This window comes from Canis lupus, chromosome 23, assembly GCF_003254725.2.
Source record: "Canis lupus dingo isolate Sandy chromosome 23, ASM325472v2, whole genome shotgun sequence".
Taxonomy (NCBI): domain Eukaryota; kingdom Metazoa; phylum Chordata; class Mammalia; order Carnivora; family Canidae; genus Canis; species Canis lupus.
This window is the reverse complement of record NC_064265.1, coordinates 28003022-28028053: the sequence shown is the minus strand read 5'-3', so window position 1 is coordinate 28028053 and position 25032 is coordinate 28003022.

Genomic DNA, 25032 nt, shown 5'->3' with positions numbered 1-25032 from the left:
TTTCTATTATCATGCTTCTCCTTTTGCCACTGCCAGTCTCTTTCTGGAGAGAATTGTGCAATAAATCAAGATGTCCTAAGGCATCTTTTCTTTCTGTCTTTGCTCCTTTCAGCATCAGTGGCAGAGGGGCCTCCTTCCTTATGCCCTGATGGTCCTATTCCTTTCCAGTCAAACCTGCTCTTGGTTATCTGTAATAAAATTAATGGGTGCTTAGAGAGTTACCCTTTCAAGGCCTATAGTTAGAACAGAGGTTACCAACTAAAATTCCTACTGGAGCAGACAGATGACTTACACAAGGAGAGAGGTTGGAGAGCTCCTTTGCAGCTGCAGTCAACTGTGACAAGAAAGGACATGCTGACCCAGTATTGCAAGTTCCTTGGATTTTTCAAGAAAACTGGAAAGCTCTATTTTGTGTGAAATCTCCAAAACTTTTAGGGGAGGCATATAACATGATACCCATTAGTAAATTAGAATACAAGCCCACAAGCCCATTCCTAACTATCTACTTAATAGAAATGAGTGGGTATGTCCATAAAGAATCAAGTAAAGAATGTTCAAAGCAGCTGTACTTATAAAAGCCAAAAATGAGAAGCAAGCCAAATGTCCCCGTTGAATGCTGGTTCCCTAAGTTATCAGCAAAATCACCTATTTTTGAGACAAAACTGAGTCAAAAACTACCCTGACAAAATCTTTGTAGTATCTCATAGCGAGAAGGGTCAAGGTAAGATAGTTAATGAAATTTTGAGGTCTGCTCTACAGTGAGTCTTTTAACATAAGGAAGCGGATCTTAGTTAAAACTAGGTAAGGGTAATGGTATCATAGTTTAGGACTGATGGACACTGTGAGGCAGGGCAAAGGGTTTAAAGTGATTAGAAGGATAAATTATGGTTTAATAAGTTTCTTTCAGGGAGTTCCTATAATGAACAAAAAAGTGGCTTGCAACTTTTATCTTCCTGCATAAGAGTTTACTAAAATAATAAAATCCTACTGTGGATGCCACTGGAATAGTAAAGTCATATTATGTAAACAGTAAGCAATATGAATGTAAATGATTTTGGTTCTCACCTGCAACAACAGAATGAATACCTTGTAGATATTTATAAAGTGAACACTACTCAGCAATAAAAAATGAATAAACTATTCCTACATGCATGAGTTTTACAGGCCTAATGGTGAAAGAAAAAAGGCAGATGCAGAAGAGCCCATACTGGATATGTTCAAGAAGAGGAAAAACTAATCAATAGAGGTAGACTCCTGAACAGTGGCACCTGTGAGGAAGAGGGGCAGGTGCTAGTTGTATTGCCTGCCAGTATGGCCTAAGAAGGGGTCCCGGGATCTTAAGCACGTTGGAAATAGTCTATGTCTGGGTGGTGATTACACAGAACTTCATTGAGCTCTATACCCAAGATTAAAATACTTTATGGACTTTATATGTCTTACCCCAGTTAAAAAAAACATATGAACACATTCAAAGAAAAAGATATGTATTATATACATTAAAACAGTTGTTCAGGGGTGGGGCAGCGAAAGAATGGGAGGTATAAGGATAAAAAGGAAATTATGAAAACAAACAAGAAAGGACCCTTGCAAGCATCAAAGATGACTGTATCATGAATAGCGATTATGTAATGATTCACTCAACTTTCTCCTCTTGAGTTCCCAAGTTATATATATTTAAGAGAGAATTTTTTAAAAAGATAAAATCAACTATAAAATGTATATGTATCAAATATTTTGTTTAACTCATTAATGAGGGAATCAGTAAGATGTTACAACTAGTTCAAGAGATAATTTAAAGTGCAGAGACTTACAGGGAATAATGACTCTTGAACTGCATTTCCAAATAGATGCAAAACAGATCTATCCACCCAGTGGATCTATTTATTCATTGATGCAACAATCAATTGCATTTCACTGGACACAATCAATGTGTATTTCTCTGGACAAGAATCATTTATATTATCAGTTTTCTAAAACCAACAGAATTATAAAAAAAAAAAAAACCAACAACAAACCAAAGACAGTGAAAGGATGAATTTCCTAGGACAGATGAGCTAGAGAGGATAGCCACCACTGAGCCTTTCATACTCTTTCTTAATACATATGTATATATACACACATATATTCATAAAAAGTATCTTATAATGAATATAACACTAGGAGGTCTGAGTAAGACATGTATATGGGCCTGTTTTAGCCCTGGAACCTTAGATTTTCAAGTGCTGATTTAGAAATTTAAAATGTTCAGTTGCAAAGGAACCTTAAAGGTCATCTATTTTTTTTTCCTTGAAAGGTTTTATTTATTTATTTGCTACAGAAAGAGAGAGAGAGAGAGAAAGAGAGAGAGAGAACATGAGCTGTGGGGAGGGGCAGAAGGAGAGGGAGAAGCAGGCTCCCTGCTAAGCAAAGAGCCTGATATGGGGCTGGATCCCAGGACCTGGAGATCATGACATGAGCCAAAGGCAGACGCTTAACTGACTGAGCCACCCAGGTGCCCCTGAAGGTCATCTATTTAAAAAATGCCTCAAGTTACAGGAATGGCACTTTCTTGAAGATTATTGGCCACCAGTCAGCAGAAGGGGTACATTTTAAGAAGCAACCTTGCCTTCCAAATGTCCAGACATCACCCCCCCACCTCCCAACCACCTATCTTCCTGCTGGCATGGCTGGCCCTGATTCTAAAATCTGATTTCATTGTGTATTTTTATTTTTATTTATTGACTTATTTTCAGTGATCTCTACACCCTACGTGGGGCTTGAACCCACAATGCCGAGAACACAAGTCACATGTTCTTTGGACTGAGCCAGCGAGGCACACCTCATTGTGAATTTTTTTTAAATGTTGTATGAAAGGTGCTCATGTGGATTTCTGGAAGAATATCAAGATGTCTTTTCGTGATCATTGTCTTATTAGGTTTCTGTCTCAGGCAGTGGAGAAGATGCAGCCCAATTCTTGATCATAAGCCAGAGGAAAGGCAGGGAGCTCTCAATTTCACAAAAGGAACAAAGCTTCATTTATAGCATGCCACCACACATGATAGAATTTCATGAGTCAGTCGATAAGGATAATTAAACAGTGTAGGTCAAGGACCAGATACAACCATTCAACCTCCTTAAAATCCATTAGGCAAAAGCTTGAGAAACATTATTTGAAAGTGGCAATATTAAACGATCGGTGCAGTTTCTTAAAGTGCCTATTGCTGCTAAACAATGTCGAGAAAGTAATAAAAATAAGAGCCCAAATCCTCAGTAACATTATTCTATTTTGAAGTTCATTTTTGATAAAGTAAGAATCTTTTTCTCTCCCCCACTGTGTGAATTCCTTACTCTTGTGCTTCTCTTCTGCCCTTTCCCTCGGCTGGCTTCTCTCCTCTTCAAAATCCTTCTGGGAGGCAAGCCAATTTTCCCCCCATCTTTTTAGCACCAAATCTTTTCAGCACTTTTAATACATAGTTTCTTCTAGCACTTTTTAAAATATTGGCTTGATTGAGTTATAATTCACCCATAATAAAATGTACTCCTACTGAACCCAAGTTTGCTGAGCTTTGACAAAATGTATACTCTGCTAACACCATCACCACAATCAAGAAAGAATATTTCCATCACCTCAAAAAGCTCCCCCATGACATTTGCAGCTAATTTCCCCACTCCACCATCACTTTTGTCCCCAGTTACTGCTGGCCACTCTAAATTAGTTTTGCTTTTTCCAAAGTTCCACATAAGTGGAATCAAAGAGTACCAGTTGGTACTCTTTGGTGCCTAGCTTATTGGGGTCTGCATAATGTTCTTGAGATTTATCTATGTTGTTGTGTATTTCAGAATTTTGTTCATTTTGCCTGTTGTGTTGTGTGCCATTGCACAGATATACCCCAATTACTTGATCCATTCACCTGCTGTTGGAAATTTGGGCTGTTTCCAATGTTTTGGTGCAGTAAATAAAGCTGATATGAACATTTATGTACAGTTCTTTGGACATATATTTTCATTTCTCTTTGGTATGTACACATATATACACATGTATATATAAATATGTATATGTATGCACACACATACAAATATATATGATCATATGTCAAATGTATGTTTAACTTCATAAGAAAATGCCTGAACTAATTTTTGTAGTGGTTGTACCATTTTGTATTCCTACCAGCTTGATGTGAGATTTTTTTTTTTTAAAGATTTTACTTATTTATTCATGAGAGACGGAGAGAGAGGCAGAGACACAGGCAGAGGAAGAAGCAGGCTCTCTGCAGGAGCCTGATGTGGGACTCCATCCCCAACCCCAGGATCAGGCCCTGAATCAAAGGCAGACGCTCAACCACTAAGCCAGCCAGGCGTCCCTTGATGTGAGATTTTCAATTCTTCTATATCCTCACCAACACTTGATATGGTCAGACTTAAAAAATTCTTCTAAAATTTTAAAAGTTTTTATTACATAGCATTTTATTTTTTAAAAAGCCTTATTTTCATATTTTCTAATTTCACATTAGAAATTCCTACAGTGGAAAATAATTTATTACTTACAGTTTTATATTTGTGGACAGATTATCTGGGACGAGTAAACTACATTTGAGGATTACGTATCGGTTTAGAATCTGTAGTATTTTGATACATCTCTAAGGGAATCTCTTCCATACATGGAGCTTCTCTATACTCAGAAGCTCCCCAGGCTTTTCTTCCCAGGATTTAGAAATTAGTAATGTGAAACATCAGTATTTCCTAATTTTAGTTTCCCTGGGACATATAACCATCAGAAATTGGTATCAACTGATAGAAAAGTTTCCAAAAATTACACTGACAGACTTTCTGCAAAGTCTTTACTTATGAATTAACAGTCTTACCCTTTTTCCATTACTCCCAGGACAGACACAGAAGGTTGATCAAATATTAATAGTAATAAAGCTAAATTCCCTTCAAGATTTTGATAAACTAAATGGCAAAAGCTCATATACAATGTGCAGTTATACCGTGAGTTTTGTGAGAAGCTGGGAGACAACCCCATAAACTCACCAGAATAAAGAACTCAGTCTCCAAGTTTCTTGGATACAATTCCTCTAGAACCTTTTCCTCAGAGACTGAATCCTAAAAAATAACCATATGATTAGGAGAAGTTTGTCTTATCAATGGGCTTATCTGTTATTTCCTCCTTATTGTGAGTTGAATGGCATGACAAAGCAGAGGCAAAGAGGTATATAATCATTTCTCAAGGTTTTAAGTCAAAAAGTTCAGAGCTTTCACAGCATGGCAACAGCTTTGCAGATGCCCACATCATGATAGTTGAAATAACAGAGCCCAGCGAGGGTGAAAGCTAAGAGTGCCGAGCGCCTGCCCTGGCAGCTTTTTGCAAAGCATCCCCTTGAACATAGTAACCATTTGTCCAAGGTCCCAGTGACTATGGAGAGTGGGGGCTGCAGCCAGGGAGTCGTCCACCGCAGAGCCAGGATTCAAATAAAGCAGCTGGAAGTAGGCCCGGGAGCAAAACACTGGCAACCCTCTCCCGAGTCCAGTGGAGAGATGCTGCCTTAGAATCAGAACGGCGGTTTGGTGACAGGTGAATGTGCTGTGTTCCACACCATCCTGGGGTAGGGAGAAATGCTGAGACATGAGCAAGTCCGACCCCTGGGATGCATAGACACAGAGCTTGGTTCCTTGCACACCACCCAGAACACGTGGCCTCCAGAGACTCATTGTCTCTCTTCTGTAGGCTCAAAGTCACTCCCAGATTTAAAAATTTTTGTTACTCGGGACACCTGGATGGCTCAGTGGTAGAGCGTCTGCCTTTGACTCAGGGCGTGATCCTGGGGTTTTGGGATTGAGTCTTACATCGGGCTCCCCGTGGTGAGCCTGTTTCTCCCTCTGCCTATATCTCTGTCTCTCTCTCTCTCATGAATTAATAAATAAAATCTTAAAAAAATTTTTTTTCTTACTCTAGTGGCTATGTAGAGATATCTGATTGTGGTCTTAATTTACACTTGTCTGCATGCTAATGATAGCATGTTTTCATATGCATCTATCTTCTTTTGTGAAGCTCTGCTTTGATTTGCAGTTTGGGGGTCTTTTTCCATTTCTCAAATACCACTAGCTTGTTCCCCTCACCACCATTGATTTGCTTTGAAGTTCTTTCCCCAGATTGTCACAGACTGACTCCTCATCAGTGAGACCTCATCTCAAGTAACACCTCCTCAGAGAAGCCTTCACTCTGCATCACCTTACCCTGTTTGGTTGCTTTCATAACACTTTTATAACTATCTGAAATTATTTATATATTTGTTTACATTCTATCATTTGTCTATCTCCACCAGGATGTAAATTCCACAAGAGTGGGTCTTTGCCTGGTTCATGGGCAACAAGGAAAATGAAACTATGTAATCAAGGCTGAACACAACCATTCAACCTCCTGAAAATCCATTAGTTGAGAGCCCAGGAAGCATTATTCAAAAGCTGCAATATTAGATTGTGTTGCGTATTTAGAAGTGCTTTATTGCTGCTGCTAGCACGGTGCATGGGCCACTGTAATTGCTCGATAGGTATTTGCTGAACAAATGGCAGTGTAGATTTCACAAAGTGCTCTCGTAAGAGTCCCACTTCAATCATCATTTATTCAACTCACATTTGCTGAAAACTATGGAAATATGCCAACCGTTATGTGGATATAAAGAAGAATAATTATTCCTACTTTTGAGTTGCTTATGATCTTTTTTAAAAAATGAATTCTTATTGCAATATTAATATATGTTAATGATAGAATGTTAAATAATACAGAAGAAAAAGTCACTGCTTCTCCAAGTTCAAGACTTCTCAGAGATAACCATTATTAGTAGTTTCCTTTGTATCCTTCCAGCATGCAGATAATCACACACATGTGTACACCCGCCCACGCACACACACACACACGCACACAAATGGCATCATAAGAAAACACAGTTTTAAGTTGCTTATGATCTTATGGTGGAGACTAGGGTTAGCAGACTTAGTATGCAAAAATACAGAGAGCCCAGTTAAATTTAAATTCCAAACAATGAACAAAAATTTTTAGCGTAAATGTCCCAAATATTGCATGGGATATACTTCTACTAAAAAATTATTTGTTGCTTAGCTGAAATTCAGACTTAACTTGGCACCTGTGTTTTACCTGATAACCCTGGGTAGAAGCAGACGTTCCAAATGATAAATTACAATAGGGTGCTGTATTTGCAGGAACAGAAGTCAAGACATGGGTTAAGGGACCATAGAGGAGAGATTGACTCATTCCGTCAGGCAAAAACAGGAAAAGCAGACATTTGCACTAGGATCCAATATATGGATAGGAGTCTGATAGTTGGAATTAGAGAAAAATGTCAGGAAAGAGCATATGCAAATGAGAGAGCTGTGGAGAGATTGGGCAGGCTTGGAAAATAGTATGACATTTAGTGTCAGAGAAGTTTCAGGGCCCAGTGAATTTGTGCAGATAGAATAACTGGAATAGGGAGAAGGTAAAGGGCAGATGGGATCAGATTATGAAAGATTCTCTGTACAAGTTAAGAGAGGTATTATTATTCTATAGACCAGCATTTGCCAGATTCTTCCTATCTCTACCTTTAGGAAAGAAATTCTAGAATTCCTTTCATAGAAATATGTGATCTTGCAAATCCTCTTTGGATTTTTAAAATCATTTTTATGCTATACTATACAGTAAACTGAAGCAAAAATATATAACTATTGTATTACAAAATTTATTTTAAATATACTCCTGGGGCACCTGGGTGGCTCAGTGGGTTAAGCGTCTGCCCTCTGCTCAGATCATGGGATCAAATGCTGCATCAGACTCTCTGCTCAGTGGGGAGTCTGCTTCTCCCTCTCCCTCTACCTCTCCCCACAGCTTGTGTGCTCTCTCCCTCTCTTTCAAATAAATAAATAAAATCTTAAAAAGAAAATACACTCCTTGGGATGCCTGAGTGGCTCAGTGGTTGAGAGTGCCTTTGGCTCAGAGCATGATCCCAGGGTCCTAGGATGGAGTCCCGCATCGGGCTCCCTGTGAGGGGCCTGCTTCTCCCTCTGTCTATGTCTCTGCCTCTCTTTCTCTGTCTCTCATGAATAAATAAATAATCTAAAAATCTTTAAAAAAATATACACTCCTTAATGTCAGTAATATATGGAGACAAACCTTGACTCTTCCCCAATTAACAATGAATGTGTTTAATTTACTTTTAATTCTATAACAAGTGTGATTTGTTAACTAATAAATTAGGATGTGACATATTATATACAGTGTTTGGCTTTGAGGCCAAGCATATACTAAAGTGTGGAAGTGAAATTTGATTTTGCCCTATGGCATCAGAAAGAGTTCAAATTCTTTTCATAACCTGATGTGTGGATTTACTGCATTTTTGCATCTTAAGATATCAACAGATTTGTGTTTATCTTTTAATGTTTTATTTCTTTTTTTTTTTTTAAATTTTTTTTTTAATTTTTATTTATTTATGATAGTCACAGAGAGAGAGAGAGAGGCAGAGACATAGGCAGAGGGAGAAGCAGGCTCCATGCACCGGGAGCCTGATGTGGGATTCGATCCCGGGTCTCCAGGATCGCGCCCTGGGCCAAAGGCAGGCGCCAAACCGCTGCGCCACCCAGGGATCCCCTAATGTTTTATTTCTTAATGACAGGATAGGAGACAAGGTTTCAGACTTCTCTTGGTAAATAATACATGGCAGATATGCACAGTATTTACATCCAGTGAATTAAATTACATTCCAGCCAAAGGGAAAATAATTGCCACCGTACTCCCTCTTTTTAACACTGTTTTTATAATTACTTGATGTGCCTTCAAAGCTTTTGATAAAAGTCATGCAATTTACAGATCTGTTAAAGTTCTACATGAGGCAAATTAGCATTATTACTGTTTTTTCACCCCATCACCTTGTTATATTGCAATATTTATGTTCTACAGGCTTTTTGCCTTTAACCAATGGTTTATATAGCTTAGTGAATTATCGGGCTAACAGCCTTGAAATCACTGTTCATATCAGAAGACAGAGACTTTCCTACACATGTTCTGTCCCCATCTCAATTCATCCTTCCCTCAAGACTAAGCACTATCTTGACTTTATGATATTTGCTTCCGTATTTTTCCTTACAGCTTTATAACCTAAGTTTGCTAGACTTGAAATTGAATTCTATAGTTTTACTTGCTTTTGTTTTAAGGTTTTCTATTGAGACTTTTATTTTTTATTTTTATTTTTATTTTTTAAATCTAGAATCTTTTTTTTTTTTTTTTTTAGTTTTTTATTTAGTCACACACACACACAGAGAGAGAGAGAGAGAGAGAGGCAGAGACATAGGCAGAAGGAGAAGCAGGCTCCATGCACCGGGAGCCCGATGTGGGATTTGATCCTGGGTCTCCAGGATCACGCCCCGGGCCAAAGGCAGGCGCTAAACGGCTGCGCCACCCAGAGATCCCTCTATTGAGACTTTTAATTTACAGGTCTCTTCTTCATCTCTCTTGTTTTTCTCTTTGCTTATTTGTTCTAGAAATATGATGATTGCTCCTATAGTTGCCCACAGCCTGGATTTGCTGATTATATTCCCCTTTGAACATGTTCCTCTGCCCTCTGTTATTCCTATAAATTGGTATTTGGATTTTGAGGCTTAGTTAGACTCAGATTTAATTGTTTTAGCAAGATCGTTTCATAGTTGGTGGTATATTCTTCATTAGAAGGCACATAATGTTCTGTTGTTTCTCTTTTGTGCCCTAAGCCACCTTGGATGCTTAATGTTCAGATGATTTAATCTTTTGGGGTTGCAAAAGGTAAAATTCCCATTCTCACTTTCCTTCTTCATTTATTGGAAATCATTTATAAAGAGAAACTTTACCTCATCTGTTATTTGATTATGTAGTAAGTATACAGTCCATATAAGAAAGGCAGGTTAAAGAATTCTTTCCATTTGCTTACTAATTTTCAAAGTGAATAGCATCTCCAAGGTGACCAACTAGCTGTGTGTGTGTGTATGTGCACATGTATGCTCGCATACACATATGTATGTGATAATGAACTCATGAATTTAAACATTATTGATGTGTTCAGACCTCCCATAGATATTACCCTTACTCATCCTAAAATTGTCTCATCTTTGGGACAACTCTTCAGATTGGCTCCCAAGTCCTCAAAAGATATATTTTTGAAGTCTGTTAACAAGAATTTGAATGTAAGAAAAGACCACAAAGGAAACAGGAATTTCACACCAAAAGGATTTGATTTGGCTCACTTAAGGAATTTTGTTCCGTAGTCTGTGCCTGCCGTATTTCACTGGAAATTGAATTTTCTTTAATATTGTTAGTCTCATACCTGTGTGGGTGGCAAGATTTACCAAAGACAAGCACTATTAGAATGTGAATCATAGAAACTCTTCCTGACTCTAAGAGAAATAAAAGGTCTGACAGGTCCAAACTATCTTTCTTGCTGGGAAATAACCATGACTGGCCTTGAAGAGGAACCACCCTCTCCTCTAGGTGATGCATAGCTGAGCGCAGGCAATAATTCAGTCTCTGGAGCACTGGCGCTGTCTGGGTCCATTTATGTCCTCAAGCCTCTTTGCCCTTAAGTGCAGCTTCTCTTACTAGACTCTGTGTTTAACCCCTTGGAAACTGTTTAGTATAGGGAAGTGTTGGGTTTTTCAGTGAAATATTTTAAACACACTGAAAAACAAAAGGGGTAATATTACACACATCTGTGACTATCTAAAATTCACAAATTTTATTATTCTCTCATATTTGCTTTAGACCATTTTTAAAAAGAAAGAAAAATTAAGCTTGTGGTCCTCTTTGTTCTTACATTAGCCCTGTTGACCTCTCTCATTGCAGAAGCAACCACTACTCTGATGTTGGTATATCATCCCTGTGCATATTTTTATGCTTACATTCTATATGTTCATATCTATGAAAAATATTTAGAATTGTTGTGTGTTTTCAAAGCTTATATAAATGTTATCACGCTGCATGGCATCTCAGTCACTAACCTGCTTTTCTCACTGACTATTTTGTTTTTAGAATCTGTCTATATTGATATATCAAGTGTATTGACTTCACTGGTACACAGTAGTCCATTATTTGAATATACATGAATGTATTTATGTATTCTCTTACTAATGTACACTATGCTTCTCATTCTTCCCTATTATAATACAATAATATCCTTGAATATGCATGTGGGAAATTTCTATGTCGAAGCCGAATTTCTGGGGACACAGGGTATCATAAATCTTCAACTTCACTAGATATTGCCAAGTTACTCCCTGATGTGGTTGTATTAGTTTTTAAAAAATATTTTATTTATTTATTCATGAGAGACACACACACAAAGAGGAAGAGACATAGGCAGAGGGAGAGGCAGGCTCCCCACAGGGAGCCCGATGTGGGACTCGATCCCGGAACCCTGGGGTCATGCCATGAGCCAGAGGCAGACGCTCAACCGCTGAGCTACCCATGCGTCCCGGTTGTATTAATTTATAAGCTCATCAAGAGGGATTGAGAGTCCCTATTTCCCCATAGTTAGTGTCATCAGACTTAAGTTCTTGTCAATCTGATGGATGTGAAAACGTACCTCATTGATGTTTTAATTTTTATTTGCCCGATTACTAGTGAAATTGAATCTTTTCCCATATTTGTTGGCCATTCTTTTTTTCTTCTTCTTCTATGAGTTGTAGAGCAGCGTTCTTGAACACGTCAGAGGGTGGTGATATAACGGGGATAGTCAGGGACAGGAGGTACTACACGCTGACGTCACCAATTTAAGTTTTTACCTTAAATCCATGTGCCTTCCTATTCTCCTGTGCATTTCTTTTTTTTTTTTTTTTTTTTTTTTTTTTTAAATTTTTATTTATTTATGATAGTCACAGAGAGAGAGAATGAGAGACAGAGACACAGGCAGAGGGAGAAGCAGGCTCCATGCACCGGGAGCCCGACGTGGGATTCGATCCCGGGTCTCCAGGATCGCGCCCTGGGCCAAGGGCAGGCGCCAAACCGCTGCGCCACCCAGGGATCCCCTCCTGTGCATTTCTTGTGTCAGGTATCCAAGAGAATAACATTAGGCAGATTAACTCGACTAAAGAGGAAAAATAAGAAAATAAACTCAAGGGTGGACATTAAAAAAAAAAAAAGAAAACATTTCAAAACACTGAAATCTGCTTGGGTTTACACATTTAGAGTTTAGGTTTGCCTTCACACTCCATAACTTTGCTTTTCAGGGTCCTCACTTCTCTCTATAGTCTTTGAAGGGTATATCTACATTTTCTGGTGTTTTGGGTAGATGAATGAACAGATTATTCTCAGAGGTGGAATATGTCGTGGGGAAGAGTGGGGCTCTGAAATCAGGTACTAGTTTGATTACTGGTTCTGTCACTTTAGTAGTTTTATGAACTTGAAAAAGTTTCCTAGCCATCCTAGATTTAGTTTCTTCAAGATAACTTCAAGGTAACAATGGTACCTTCTTCACTGTGTTGTAGTAATGATCTGTGGAGGTAATACATGTAAGTACTAAGAACAGTGCCTGGGGCACAGAAAGACCTCAATGTCAGTTATAATTCATCATCTCAAAATATACTATGTAACTCAATGTTCTTATCTTGGGTGGAGAATTGTGAAAGCTCATATGACATTCCTATAAGTAGATGTGATATTTTCCATGAATGATAGATGTAACAGTAACTTTAGGGTGATTTAAGTGAAAATGATTCAAGTGCTAACAGAATTTCAACATGGTGTTGGGGAAAAGATGACTGTGTTATGACAATTTTCATTCACTCATTCATTTATTCATCAAGCATTTATTATGACTTGTGATGGGCCATGAGTGAATATTCTATACAAGACAATGGGGAAATAAAAAAGTTAAATGATACTTAGTACCTGCCAGTAAGAAGTTGAGTAGGGGAGGGGTGCCTAGGTGGTTCAGTTGGTTGGGTGTCCAACTCTTGATTTTCGCTCAGGCATGATCTCAGGATGGTGAGATTGAGCCCCACAAGGGGCTCTGCACTGAGCATGGAGCCTGCCTGAAATTTTTTCTCTCCCTCCCTCTTCACCACTCCCTCCCCACTTGCACGTACTTTCTTTCTCTCTAAAAATAAATTTTAAAAAAAGTTGAGGGGATCCCTGGGTGGTTCAGTGGTTTAGTGCCTGTCATTGGCTCAGGGTGTGATCTGGAGTCCCAGGATCAAGTCCCACATCAGGCTCCCTGCATGGAGCTTGCTTCTCCCTCTGCTTGTGTCTCTGCTTCTCTCTCTCTGCCTCTCTCTCTCTCTGTCTCTCATGAATAAATAAATAAATAAATAAATAAATAAATAAATAAATAAAATCTTTAAAAAAAGAAGTTGGGTAGGAGAAATAGCCACATAAGTAAATTCTAATCTAAAAAATTGGGGGCACCTGGGTGGCTCAGTGTTTGAATATCTGTCTTTGGCTCAGGTCATGATCCCAGGGTCCTGGGATCGAGTCCTGCATCGGGCTCCCCGTTGGGAGGCTGCTTCTCCCTCTGCCTGTGTCTCTGCCTCTTTCTTTGTGTCTCTCATGAATAAATACATAAAATCTTTAATTTTTTTTCAAAAAATTTTACAACAAGGGTACAGTGGGAGTGTAAAGGAAAGAATTACCAGGGGATCCCTGGGTGGCGCAGCGGTTTGGCGCCTGCCTTTGGCCCAGGGCACGATCCTGGAGACCCGGGATCGAATCCCACATCAGACTCCCGGTGCATGGAGCCTGCTTCTCCCTCTGCCTGTGTCTCTGCCTCTCTCTCTCTCTCTGACTATCATAAATAAATAAAAAATTTAAAAAAAAAAGGAAAGAATTACCAACACTACACGAATGCATTAGGAGAGCTTCTACAAAGAAGCAAGTAATGAGGAGGGAGACTTCCCTAGTGCCTTTCAAATTCTACAGGTAGCTGCTGTTGGGTTGGATCAGCAGGGAGCTCCATGGTTAAAGGTGGTATTGGAAGAGAGGCATGGGAACATAGTCAAGGTAAGAGGGTGCTCGAACCAGGTAGTCTGTGGATTCATTGCCAGGTCAAAGATACAAAGGAGTCATTGAGAGGATCCAAAGTTATGGCCAGGGTTGTGGCAGTTATGGTTCAGGGCAGGGCCAAGGTTCATCTGGGAATAATCAGTGGAGTTGGGGGTACAGCCCAAAGAAACAAGAGGAGGTTTATTATCCAAGATCTGGCTGGTGATTTAGGCTCATTTAATCAATGAGCATCTTTGGCTGTGTTGAATGCCAGCCTTGGGATAGTGTAAAGTTGCTTCAAGGAGCCCTGCCAGGTTGAACAGATGTCACCTAATTTGCCATCTCATAAGTCTGGTTTCCTGGTTATTTTTCCTTTCTATTCTAGTTCATGTGGGTATACTCATCCTGAGCAAAATTTTGCTAAAATTTAAAAATCCTGCTTAACAAGAGTCTCATTTCCATTGGGCCATATTTAGATAGTAAAATACATGAGTTGCCTGTATTAGGTGAAATGTGTCCTGTGGAAATTGTGTTTAGTGGTTTTGATATGCAATTGTATCAGTCTTGCTTAAGAGTTTAATGAGGGATTTCAGGGGAAGGTGACCAAACTGTGATGATTCAATGTGAAGGGTGGCCCAAAAGGAGAGTTGTTTGATGTCCCAGCTACTAGATTAATGGGCCAGATTTAAATGCTAAAAGCATGTCTGGAACTGACATCTATCACCAAATGCATGCCTGCAAGAGCTGTGGCCACTTGGCAAATAATCCACATTGTATGCCTTGCCTTCTTACTTGTGCTATTAATTTGCTTTCCATGGATCAATGACTGTAAAGCGTGATGAGAATTTTGGCCAGATCAAGAATGATTTATCAGTTTCTACAGCAATGGCCTGCTTGCTGGTATTAGCCAGCAAAGCAGTAGCACTTCTGTAACTTTGGTAAAGTTCACAACTGGGGAGAGATAATTAAACCCAGGCACAAAGCTCAGAAGTCTTAGAAAGCTTCTCGTAAGGTTACCTTCTACTTCAGGATTTGAGGCTCAATTCAAAGGTTGTCCTCTGAAATATTAGAAATTTCCCAAACTAGCACATTTAAAATAATACTACTAAATAAAACCTCTAGACAGCTGTCTTATCATTAATTCAAAGAACACCTGTCTGTCTCCCTTTAGGTCTTTTTAATAAATTACTTTTACCCCTAGACAAAGATATCCTGTCCCTCTGCCAAGTCCTTACCTACACACTGGATTCATGTTAATAGAAGAACATAGATGGATGTTAATTGCTGCCATAAGAAAGCTTAGCCTTCCTGGATATAAAGAAATGAGCTTCTTTGTAGGGTAGGTCTCTTCTGGAATCCCTAGGCAGACATGGCAAAAGTTACCCTGAATCTAAGGTATTGAACTGGGCAGAAGAATCTGGCTCACACACTAAGAATAGTCTTAACATTCTATATTTTCAGTTTTCTACTTCAGTGGAAAAGGTTAGAAGTGAAGAGAGAAGAGACAGCTCAGCTTTTTTAAGTCTCTATGACCTGACAGATGAAAGGGAGTGTGTGTGTGTGTGTGTGTGTGTGTGTGTGTGTGTGTGGTAGGAGACAATAAAAGGACACGGTGTGATCCTTAACATGTTTAAATAAGAATCCAAAGCAAAGGGAATGATTTACCTAAAGGTCATGAGCAGGCCTGTGAGGGGGGATTATGGACAAATCTTGAGGTATATGCTATTGCCAGTTGTATGCTTTCCTTTGTTCTCTCTACAGCAGTGCACAGGCAAGTCAAAGCATTTGAAGGCACAGTGTGGGGTGTGTTTTCTTTTATTTCCTTTGTTCGTTTGGTTTTATGTGGTCTGTTATAATCTGTTTCCAAGGAGAGAAGCGAATTTCATAATTGTACTTTCATCCCCTCTCTTCCTAGTGAGCCAAGCCCTGGATTAAGCTTTGATGCCCTTGGAAGCCCACTACGTCTCCTCAATCTTGGTTCACTTCACTGAGCCTTGGCATTGGGGTATGAAGCAGAGGAGCTTGGTGGCTAGCACATGGTGGTGGCACATGGAAGAGGGGTGCTGGAATACAGATGATGGGGCAGACTGTTTCCGTTATCCAGAAGTGTTCCTAACAGAGGTCCTCTAATCTTTAGTATGGCTGTAGTCATAGTATGGCTATAGTCATAGCTGGTATGGACTGGGTCCTAATTGTTTTGGAAAGTAAAGTTCTGGGTAGATGTTGTTGGGAATTATATTCAACTGTTATGGTAACTAGATCACCCTTTAATTATTAGGGATGCTGTCTCACTTCTACAGAGCACTACAGAAGTGGAGAATCTCCGAACCCAAATTTTGTGCTCTGTTAGATAGATGATCTAGGAAGGCAGGGAGGCAGATGGAACTTTTTTTTGAGGCCTTTGAGTAGCATTTTACAAAATAAAAATATAAAGAAGCTACTAGAGTCAGAGATTGTATGGTTGGCTGTTCTAAGGAGAGACATGACTTCCTTGATGATCAAAGAGTCAGTAGTGAGTACATATGTTGGAGGAGGACAGTGATGGAGAGGGAATATACCCTTTTTTTTTTTTTTTTTTTTTGAGGATAGTCACAAATAAGGTAGTGTTTTTGTTTGAGGGAGGGGAGCAATCTGAAATGAAGTCCATTGCCAGAATGTCCCCACTTAGATTTAGAGTTGAGGGGTGCCTGGCTGGCTCAGTCAGTTAAGCATCTGCCTTCAGCTCAGGTCATGATCCTGGGATCCTGGGATTGAGCCCCATGTCAGTTGGCTTGCTCTGTGGGGAGCCTGCTTCTCCCACTTCCTGCTGCTCCCCCTGCTTGTACTCTCTCTGTCTCTCTCTCTGTGGGTGTCAAATAAATAAATAAATAAATAAATAAATAAAATCTTTTTTAAAAAAGATTTGGAGTTAGAAAAGAATGTATTAGATCTTCACATCATCTTGGCCTATTCCTAACTCTTAAAGCCTCTGATGATTATGGTTAGGGTTTTTAAAAAATTATTTTATTTAATTTCTTTTAAGAATATCTATGCCCAACATGGGGCTTGAACCTATGACCTGGAGATCAAAAGTCACACATTCCACCAACTGAGCCAGCTAGGTGTCCCAATGATTGCAGTTTTAAATGGAGTTACCTAAGGTGGTTTGTGGATGAAAATCTTTCAGGCTATGACACAGAGCAGATCATCCTAGAGACCTTTAGAAGTCTTGACCCTGGATATTCTTAGCAGAGTTCTGGAGCTTTAATAAGACCTATAGCATTTTCTTGTTCAGCTGAAAATTGTGGCTGGATGACTAAGGAGTTCTTGCACCAACAATGTCCCAGGGCCTGGTGGGCTCACATTGTTTTTATTTATTTATTTATTTATTTATTTATTTATTTATTTATTTATTTAATTTTACTTTTTTTTTAAAGTAATCTCTATACCCGGTGTGGGCTCAAACTCACACCTCCAGGATCAAGAGTCAGGATGTTTTTCCCACTGAGCCAGCCAGGGAAGAAGCTGGAGATTTAACCTCAGGCTCTCAATAACTTATTTCCTGGTCTGACCCCACAGTGGCCTATTGTCATCAGCCAATTGGATCAGAGAGTTTGTGGTACCAGGATTGGTGAAGACGTGAGATTATCATCTCTGTTCTGTGGTTCTCAAGCCTAGAGAATCATCAGAATCACCTGGAAGAGCTTGTAAACTTTATAGAATTTGAAGCCTCTGGAACTTGTTTTATAAAAACAAGCTTACAAAAACTTTCTCACATGGTTCTTATTATCAGCTGGGTTTAGGAACTACTGTATATAATAGCTTTCAGATCCAGAATGTTGAACAGAATCCTGTAACTCAGCATATTAACGTTCTTGCAAACCAGGTCATCCACGGCCCCAGAAGGACAGGGATCAAAGGGTAATTAAATTGAAGCTGCTGTCATATTTTATACACATTGAGTTTCTTTTCTTTTCTTTTTTAAAGATTTTATTAATTTATTTATGAGAAACACACAGAGAGAAGCAGAGACATAGGCAGAGGGAGAAGCAGTCTCCCCACGGGAAGCCCAATGTAGGACTCAATCCCGTGACCCCAGGATCATGCCCAGAGCCGAAGGCAGACACACAACCACTGAGCCACACAGGTGTCCCTATACACATTGAGTTTCATGTTCATTTTAGTATTTATAAAAGCCCTTGTTTTCTGAAGCACACACTACTGATCAGAACTTGCCTTGGGATCCATCAGAACACCCTTGTGATTGGCAGGTTGGGTGGAGGACAGCCATTGAGCTTCCTGGCCTGAAGATATTTCCTAGTAGTCATCATAATCTGATGTTCCAAGAATATTCCCTAGTTTAGATATGGAGGGATATACCTGCCACCTTTAATTTTGTAAGACTGTATTCTCATTTATACTTGAGGTTAGAATATAATAAGGTACAGGAAATCCCTAAGCAATTTTCTTCCCCTCTATTAACAGAATGGGTAGGATCAAATAGGTAGTGAAATGGAAAAAGTGTACAATGATCAAGGCCGAGGCAGTAATGGAGATGGTGGAGTCGGTGGTTATCTTGGTGACATTGGTGGTGGTCAAGATGTAGGAATGCTGGTTGTAATTCAGGCAAATGGCCGAGATAGCAGCTATTGCCCAAGGCTGGCTTTCTTGATCTTTTTCGCATGATGAGTGGTGAGTCAGCTACTTTTAAAAGGCTAAGAACAGAGTGAACAATATAAATCAAAGTTTTATAAATTAAATATTTCCAGTTTGACTCATACTATCATTTCAGTGACATTAAATCTTTATTTCTGAATGACCTTTCATTGTCAGTGATGGAATATTTTAGCCTTAAGTCACTCTGCCCTGTTTGTCTCTGTAACACAGTTACTTTGCAAAGGAACTCCTAAATGAATACTGGAACTCATGTTTATTTATTTATTTAAGATGATTTATTTATTTGAGAGAGAGAGAGAGAGAGGAAGAGAGAGCATGAGTAAAGGGAGGGGCAGCAGGAGAAGCAGACTCACCACTGAGCAAGAGGCCTAACATGGGTTAGGACCCTGGGATCATGACCTGAGCCAAAGGCAGATGCTTAACCAACTGAGCTGCCTAGGTGCCCCTGGAACTCACACTTAGAATCATTTTGTAATGAGTAATTAACATATGTCACAATTTATTAAATATGTCTATTTTTCATCAGATGAAAATTTTTTATAATGAGAATTCTAAGAGAAATATACTGTATAATACATGCCCGAGGCTATATAGCTCATGAGGAATAAATTTAAAATATTTAAATTTAATATTTTAAAATATTAAAAGACAAATTATATATTCCATTTTTTTTCTTAGGATGTTGACAGATTATTCAGCTAGGAAATGAAAATAAATAGCAAAAATGTGTTAATGACATTCTAGATATTAAAATGACAAAAATAACATTTTGTAGCAACATGAAAATTTTTCTCTCTGAAGTTTAAAAGTGCTAAAGATGGGGTACTAGAAAAAAACAGAACACTTACGAAAGAGAATAATTTCATTTAAAGCCAATTAAAAATATATTCCACCACAAACTGTCCAATGTAAATTTCAATAAGAAAATGACTCAATAGGTGTGCCTGGGTGGCTCAGTTGGTTAAGTGTCTGCCTTTGGCTCAAGTCATGATCCCCGGGTCCTGGGATCAAGCTCTGCATGGCTCTCTGCTCAGGGGAAGCCTGCTTCTCCCTCTGCCTGCCACTCCCCCTGCTTGTGCTTTCTCTCTCTGTCAAATAAATAAATAAAATCTTAAAAAATGATTCAACAAACCAAATAATTAAATGACATAGCATAATAATTTAAATTATTCTAATTGTCCTATGCTCCCTTTTAGGTGTTTTGTTTTGTCATTATCATCATCATCTCGTTATTTTTTGTTGAGCAATACTATATGCTTGGCACTACCCTGGAAATTTTACACATGGGATTCCTTTAAATGCTCACAACAGCATTTAATGTGATGTCTGTAATTGTCTCCATTTTACAAAGAAACTGAGGCTCAGAGGTTTTTGAGCAACTGATCCAAGAACATATAGCCAATGAACAATGGAGATAGGGATGAATCCAAGATCTAAGACAAGGTTAAATATTTTTTTGCAGAGTATCTGGGTGCTAATTTCTTTTTCACCTAACATTATATCACAAACATTTTTCAGGTTTGCTTCACAATCTTAACCCAACGTTCTGTGAACATTGGCCGTGATCCTCCACTGGGATGCACTGCCCTCTAGTGGAATTATGTCATAAAGATCTTTTCACCCTCCCCCTGCCCCCAGGGTGAAAAGGGGTTTTCTATTGCATAAATCTCTATAGTTACTATTTTAAATAGGATAAAATATTAAAAGATATTTTTCCTCTCTTCTTTAAAAAATGATTGTTTTCAAGGGGCGAGGGGGTGGGAAAATAAAATGAACCCTAGAGAAGTTCGGAAATGCATTCTAAGGAATGAGATAAGAATTCATTGTTCTTGGCGTTGAAATGAACATGGCTGCTCTGTTCTCTGAAGTACCAGGATATTTCAAGCATCTTCCTTCAAATTACATTAAAGGCTTGAGGAGGTGTCATATTGTGTGAGGACTAGCACTGAAAGACAAAGTAGACTCTCCTGAGATCCATGAAGAACTTGAAAATATATTTAAAACATAGGAAATTTAAACATATCAGAATTTGTTATCCTCTGAGCTTCACATTAATTTTTCTAGTTTTTCAGTTTTAGATATTTTTCTAATGAATGTCTTTCACTTTGATATTCTTAAAAATCATCATAGTATTAAAATGCATAACTGGGTGGCTTTGGTTTCATTAGGAAGGACTTGGGTTAATATTGTATTGTTTTGGAGAAAACAACAGGGATAGTTTTTTAATTTTTTTAAAAGTGAATTGGGCCATTATTTCTGCTATTGTTCATCAAAAAAAAAAAAAAAAAAAAAAGCCCTGAGCAAAATTGCTGATGTTATCTCCCAGAAAAGGGCTGACTGGTGAGTTGTAATTGCTTTGTGTGCAGCCAGCAGGGCATACTGTGGAGAGGAGGGGGAAACCTGCCAGTTTCATCTTTATTAGAGAGCTGGCTCTTTAAAATTAGATGTCTTTTTATGCTTAGTGAATGACCAATAGGAAAAAGAAAGAGCAGCAAAGCCAGGCTTATATAGGATATATGATACTCATTAAAAGACAAGAGGTGCCCAAGGGTTCTTAAGGAAATTACACTTCTTCATGCCAACATTAAAATTGTTGATGTCCTCTGAGCTTAGATTTAAAGATGAGGGAGAGAGAGGATGGTCAAAACCTAACAAAAACATTTTTTAAGGCAAATTGTCTAACAAATAGTACACCAATAAGGTACTCGTACAAAGGGTAAAGAGTCCATGACAAAAATGCCCTTTAAGTGTAGAGATGTTAAGATAGATCAAAATCATGAGATATACATTTAATAAACTTATTCACTATGGGTTTTGTCATTTTGTCCAGCTTTATTGAGGTATATTTGACATACAACATTGTGTAAGTTTAAGGTGGTGATTTGATGCATTTTTTAAAAAGATTTATTTTAGAGAGAAAGAGCACCTGGGTGTGCAAAGGCACACATGCAAGGGAAGGAGCAGAGGGAGAGGAAGAGAGAGAGAAGCAGATCCCTGGAGCGTGGAACCTGACATTGGGCTGGATCTCAGGACCCTGAGATCATGACCTGAGAGGAAATCAAGAATTGAACGGTAAAAGACTGAGCCACCCAGATGCCTCAGTTTGACACGTATTCTAAATGATTAGCTCCATAATGTTAGCTAACACTTCCATCACCTTATGTAAATACCATTTCTTTTTATGGTGAAAACATTTATTTTTTTTTTTTTTAAGATTTTATTTATTTATTCATGAGAATACACAGAGAGGAGAGAGAGAGAGGCAGAGACACAGGCAGAGGGAGAAGCAGGCTCCATGCACCGAGAGCCCGACGTGGGATTCGATCCCGGGTCTCCAGGATCGTGCCCTGGGCCAAAGGCAGGCGCCAAACCGCTGCGCCACCCAGGGATCCCTGGTGAAAACATTTAATATCAACTCTCTTAACAACTTTCTAGTACATAATACAGTATTGTTAACCATAATCACCTTATTGTACATTAGTTTCCCAAAACGTATTCATCTTATAACCAAGAGTGTGTACCCTATGACCAACACCTGCCTACTTCCCCTATCACCTTACCTCTAGTAACCACCACTGTACTCTTTTTTTTTAAATGAGTTCAACTTCTTTAGACCCCACAAATAAGTAATATTGTATAGTATTTATCTTTCTCTGACTTACTTCATTTAGCTTAATGCCTTAAGGTCTATTGATGTGGTCACAATTGGCAGAATTTCCTTTTTTCTCATGGCTGAGTAATATTCTGTTGTATATTATACCACATTTCTCTATCCATTCATCTGTTTAGGCTGTTTCCATATCTGGTCCATGGTGAATAATACTGCAGGGAATATGGGAGTGCAGATATCTCTTTGAGATCTTGATTTTTTTTTTTTTTTTTTGCCTTTGACTGAAATGGTTTTATTGGTGAGATCTTGATTTCATTTTCACTAGGTATATACCCAGAAGTGGGATTGCTGGGTCACATGGTAGTTCCCCCCACCCCCTTTTTTTTTTTTGGTGGAACGTCCACACTGTTTTCTTTTTTTTTTTTTTTTTTTCGTCCACACTGTTTTCCATAGTGACTTTACCATGACCAATTTACATTCCTATCAACAGTGAACAAGGATTTCCTTTTCTATACATCCTCACCAACACTTTTTATCTCTTGTCTTTTTTATGAGTGGCATTTTAATAGGAATGATACCTCATTGTGGTTTTGATTTGCATTTCCCTGATGACTGGTGATGTTGAGTACCCTTTTCATGTATCTGTTGGTCGTCTGTATGTCTTTTTTTTTAATTTTTTATTTATTTATGATAGTCACAGAGAGAGAGAGAGAGAGAGAGGCAGAGACATAGGCAGAGGGAGAAGCAGGCTCCATGCACCGGGAGCCCGACGTGGGATTCGATCCCGGGTCTCCAGGATCGCGCCCTGGGCCAAAGGCAGGCGCTAAACTGCTGCACCACCCAGGGTTCCCTCGTCTGTATGTCTTTGGAAAAATGACCATTCAGTTCCTCTCACCATTTTGTAGTTGGATTGTTTGTTTTTGCTATAGAACTATATATATTTATAAGGCTTATATATATTTATATATATTATAAATATTTATATTTTTGATATTTACCCTTTGTCAGATACATGATTTGTAAATATTGTCTCCTATTTTAATGCTGCCTTTTCATATTGTTGATTTTTCTTTTGCTCTACAATAGCTTTTCAGTTTGATGTAGCCCCACTTACTCATTTTTGCTTTTGTTGTTTGTACTTTTGTCATATCCAAAAACCATTGCAAAGATCAAAGCAAAGAAGATTTTCCTCTATGTTTTCTTCTATGAGCTTTCTGGTTTCAGGTCTATGTTAAAGTCTTTAATCCATTTTTTTTTTTTTGTCTTTAATCCATTTCAAGTTAATTTTTTTGAGTGGTCATGGTCAACTAATATTCGACAAAGGAGGAAAGACTATCCACTGGAAAAAAGACAGTCTCTTCAATAAATGGTGCTGGGAAAACTGGACATCCACATGTAGAAGAATGAAACTAGACCACTCTCTTGCACCATACACAAAGATAAACTCAAAATGGATGAAAGATCTAAATGTGGGACAAGATTCCATCAAAATCCTAGAGGAGAACACAGGCAATACCCTTTTTGAACTCGGCCACAGTAACTTCTTGCAAGATACATCCACGAAGGCAAGAGAAACAAAAGCAAAAATGAACTATTGGGACTTCATCAAGATAAGAAGCTTTTGCACAGCAAAGGATACAGTCAACAAAACTAAAAGACAACCTACAGAATGGGAGAAGATATTTGCAAATGACATATCAGATAAAGGGCTAGTATCCAAGATCTATAAAGAACTTATTAAACTCAACACCAAAGAAACAAACAATCCAATCATGAAATGGGCAAAAGACATGAACAGAAATCTCACAGAGGAAGACATAGACATGGCCAACATGCATATGAGAAAATGCTCTGCATCACTTGCCATCAAGGAAATACAAATCAAAACCACAATGAGATACCACCTCACACCAGTGAGAATGGGGAAAATTAACAAGGCAGGAAATCACAAATGTTGGAGAGGACGTGGAGAAAGGGAAACCCTCCTGCACTGTTGGTGGGAATGTGAACTGGTGCAGCCACTCTGGAAAACTGTGTGGAGGTTCCTCAAAGAGTTAAAAATAAATCTGCCCTACGACCCAGCAATTGCACTGCTGGGGATTTAACCCAAAGATACAGATGCAATGAAACGCTGGGACATCTGCACCCTGATGTTTATAGCAGCAATGGCCACGATAGCCAAACTGTGGAAGGATCCTCGGTGTCCATCGAAAGATAAATGGATAAAGAAGATGTGGTTTATGTACACAATGGAATATTAACCATTAGAAACGACAAATACCCACCATTTGCTTCGACGTGGATGGAACTGGAAGGTATTATGCTGAGTGAAATAAGTCAATCGGAGAAGGACCAACATTTTATGGTCTCATTCATTTGGGGAATATAAAAAATAGTGACAGGGAATAAAGGGGAAAGGAGAAAAAATGAGTGGGAAATATCAGAAAGGGAGCCAGAACATGATAGACTCCTAACTCTGGGAAACGAACGGGGTGGTGGAAGGGGAGGTGGGCAGGGGGTGGGGTTGCCTGGGTGATGGGCACTGAGGGGGGTACTTGATGGGATGAGCACTGGGTGTTATTCTGTATGTTGGCAAATTGAATACCAACAAAGAATAAATTTATAAAAAAATTTTTTTTGAGTGGTATAAGGTAGGTGTCCAATTTCATTTTTCAGGTGTTTAATCCTGTTTTTCCATTATTATTTATTGAAGAAACAATCCTTTCTCTATTGAGTCTTCTTAGCTCCTTTGTCAAATATCAATTAACCATACACATGCAGGTTTATTTCTGGGTTC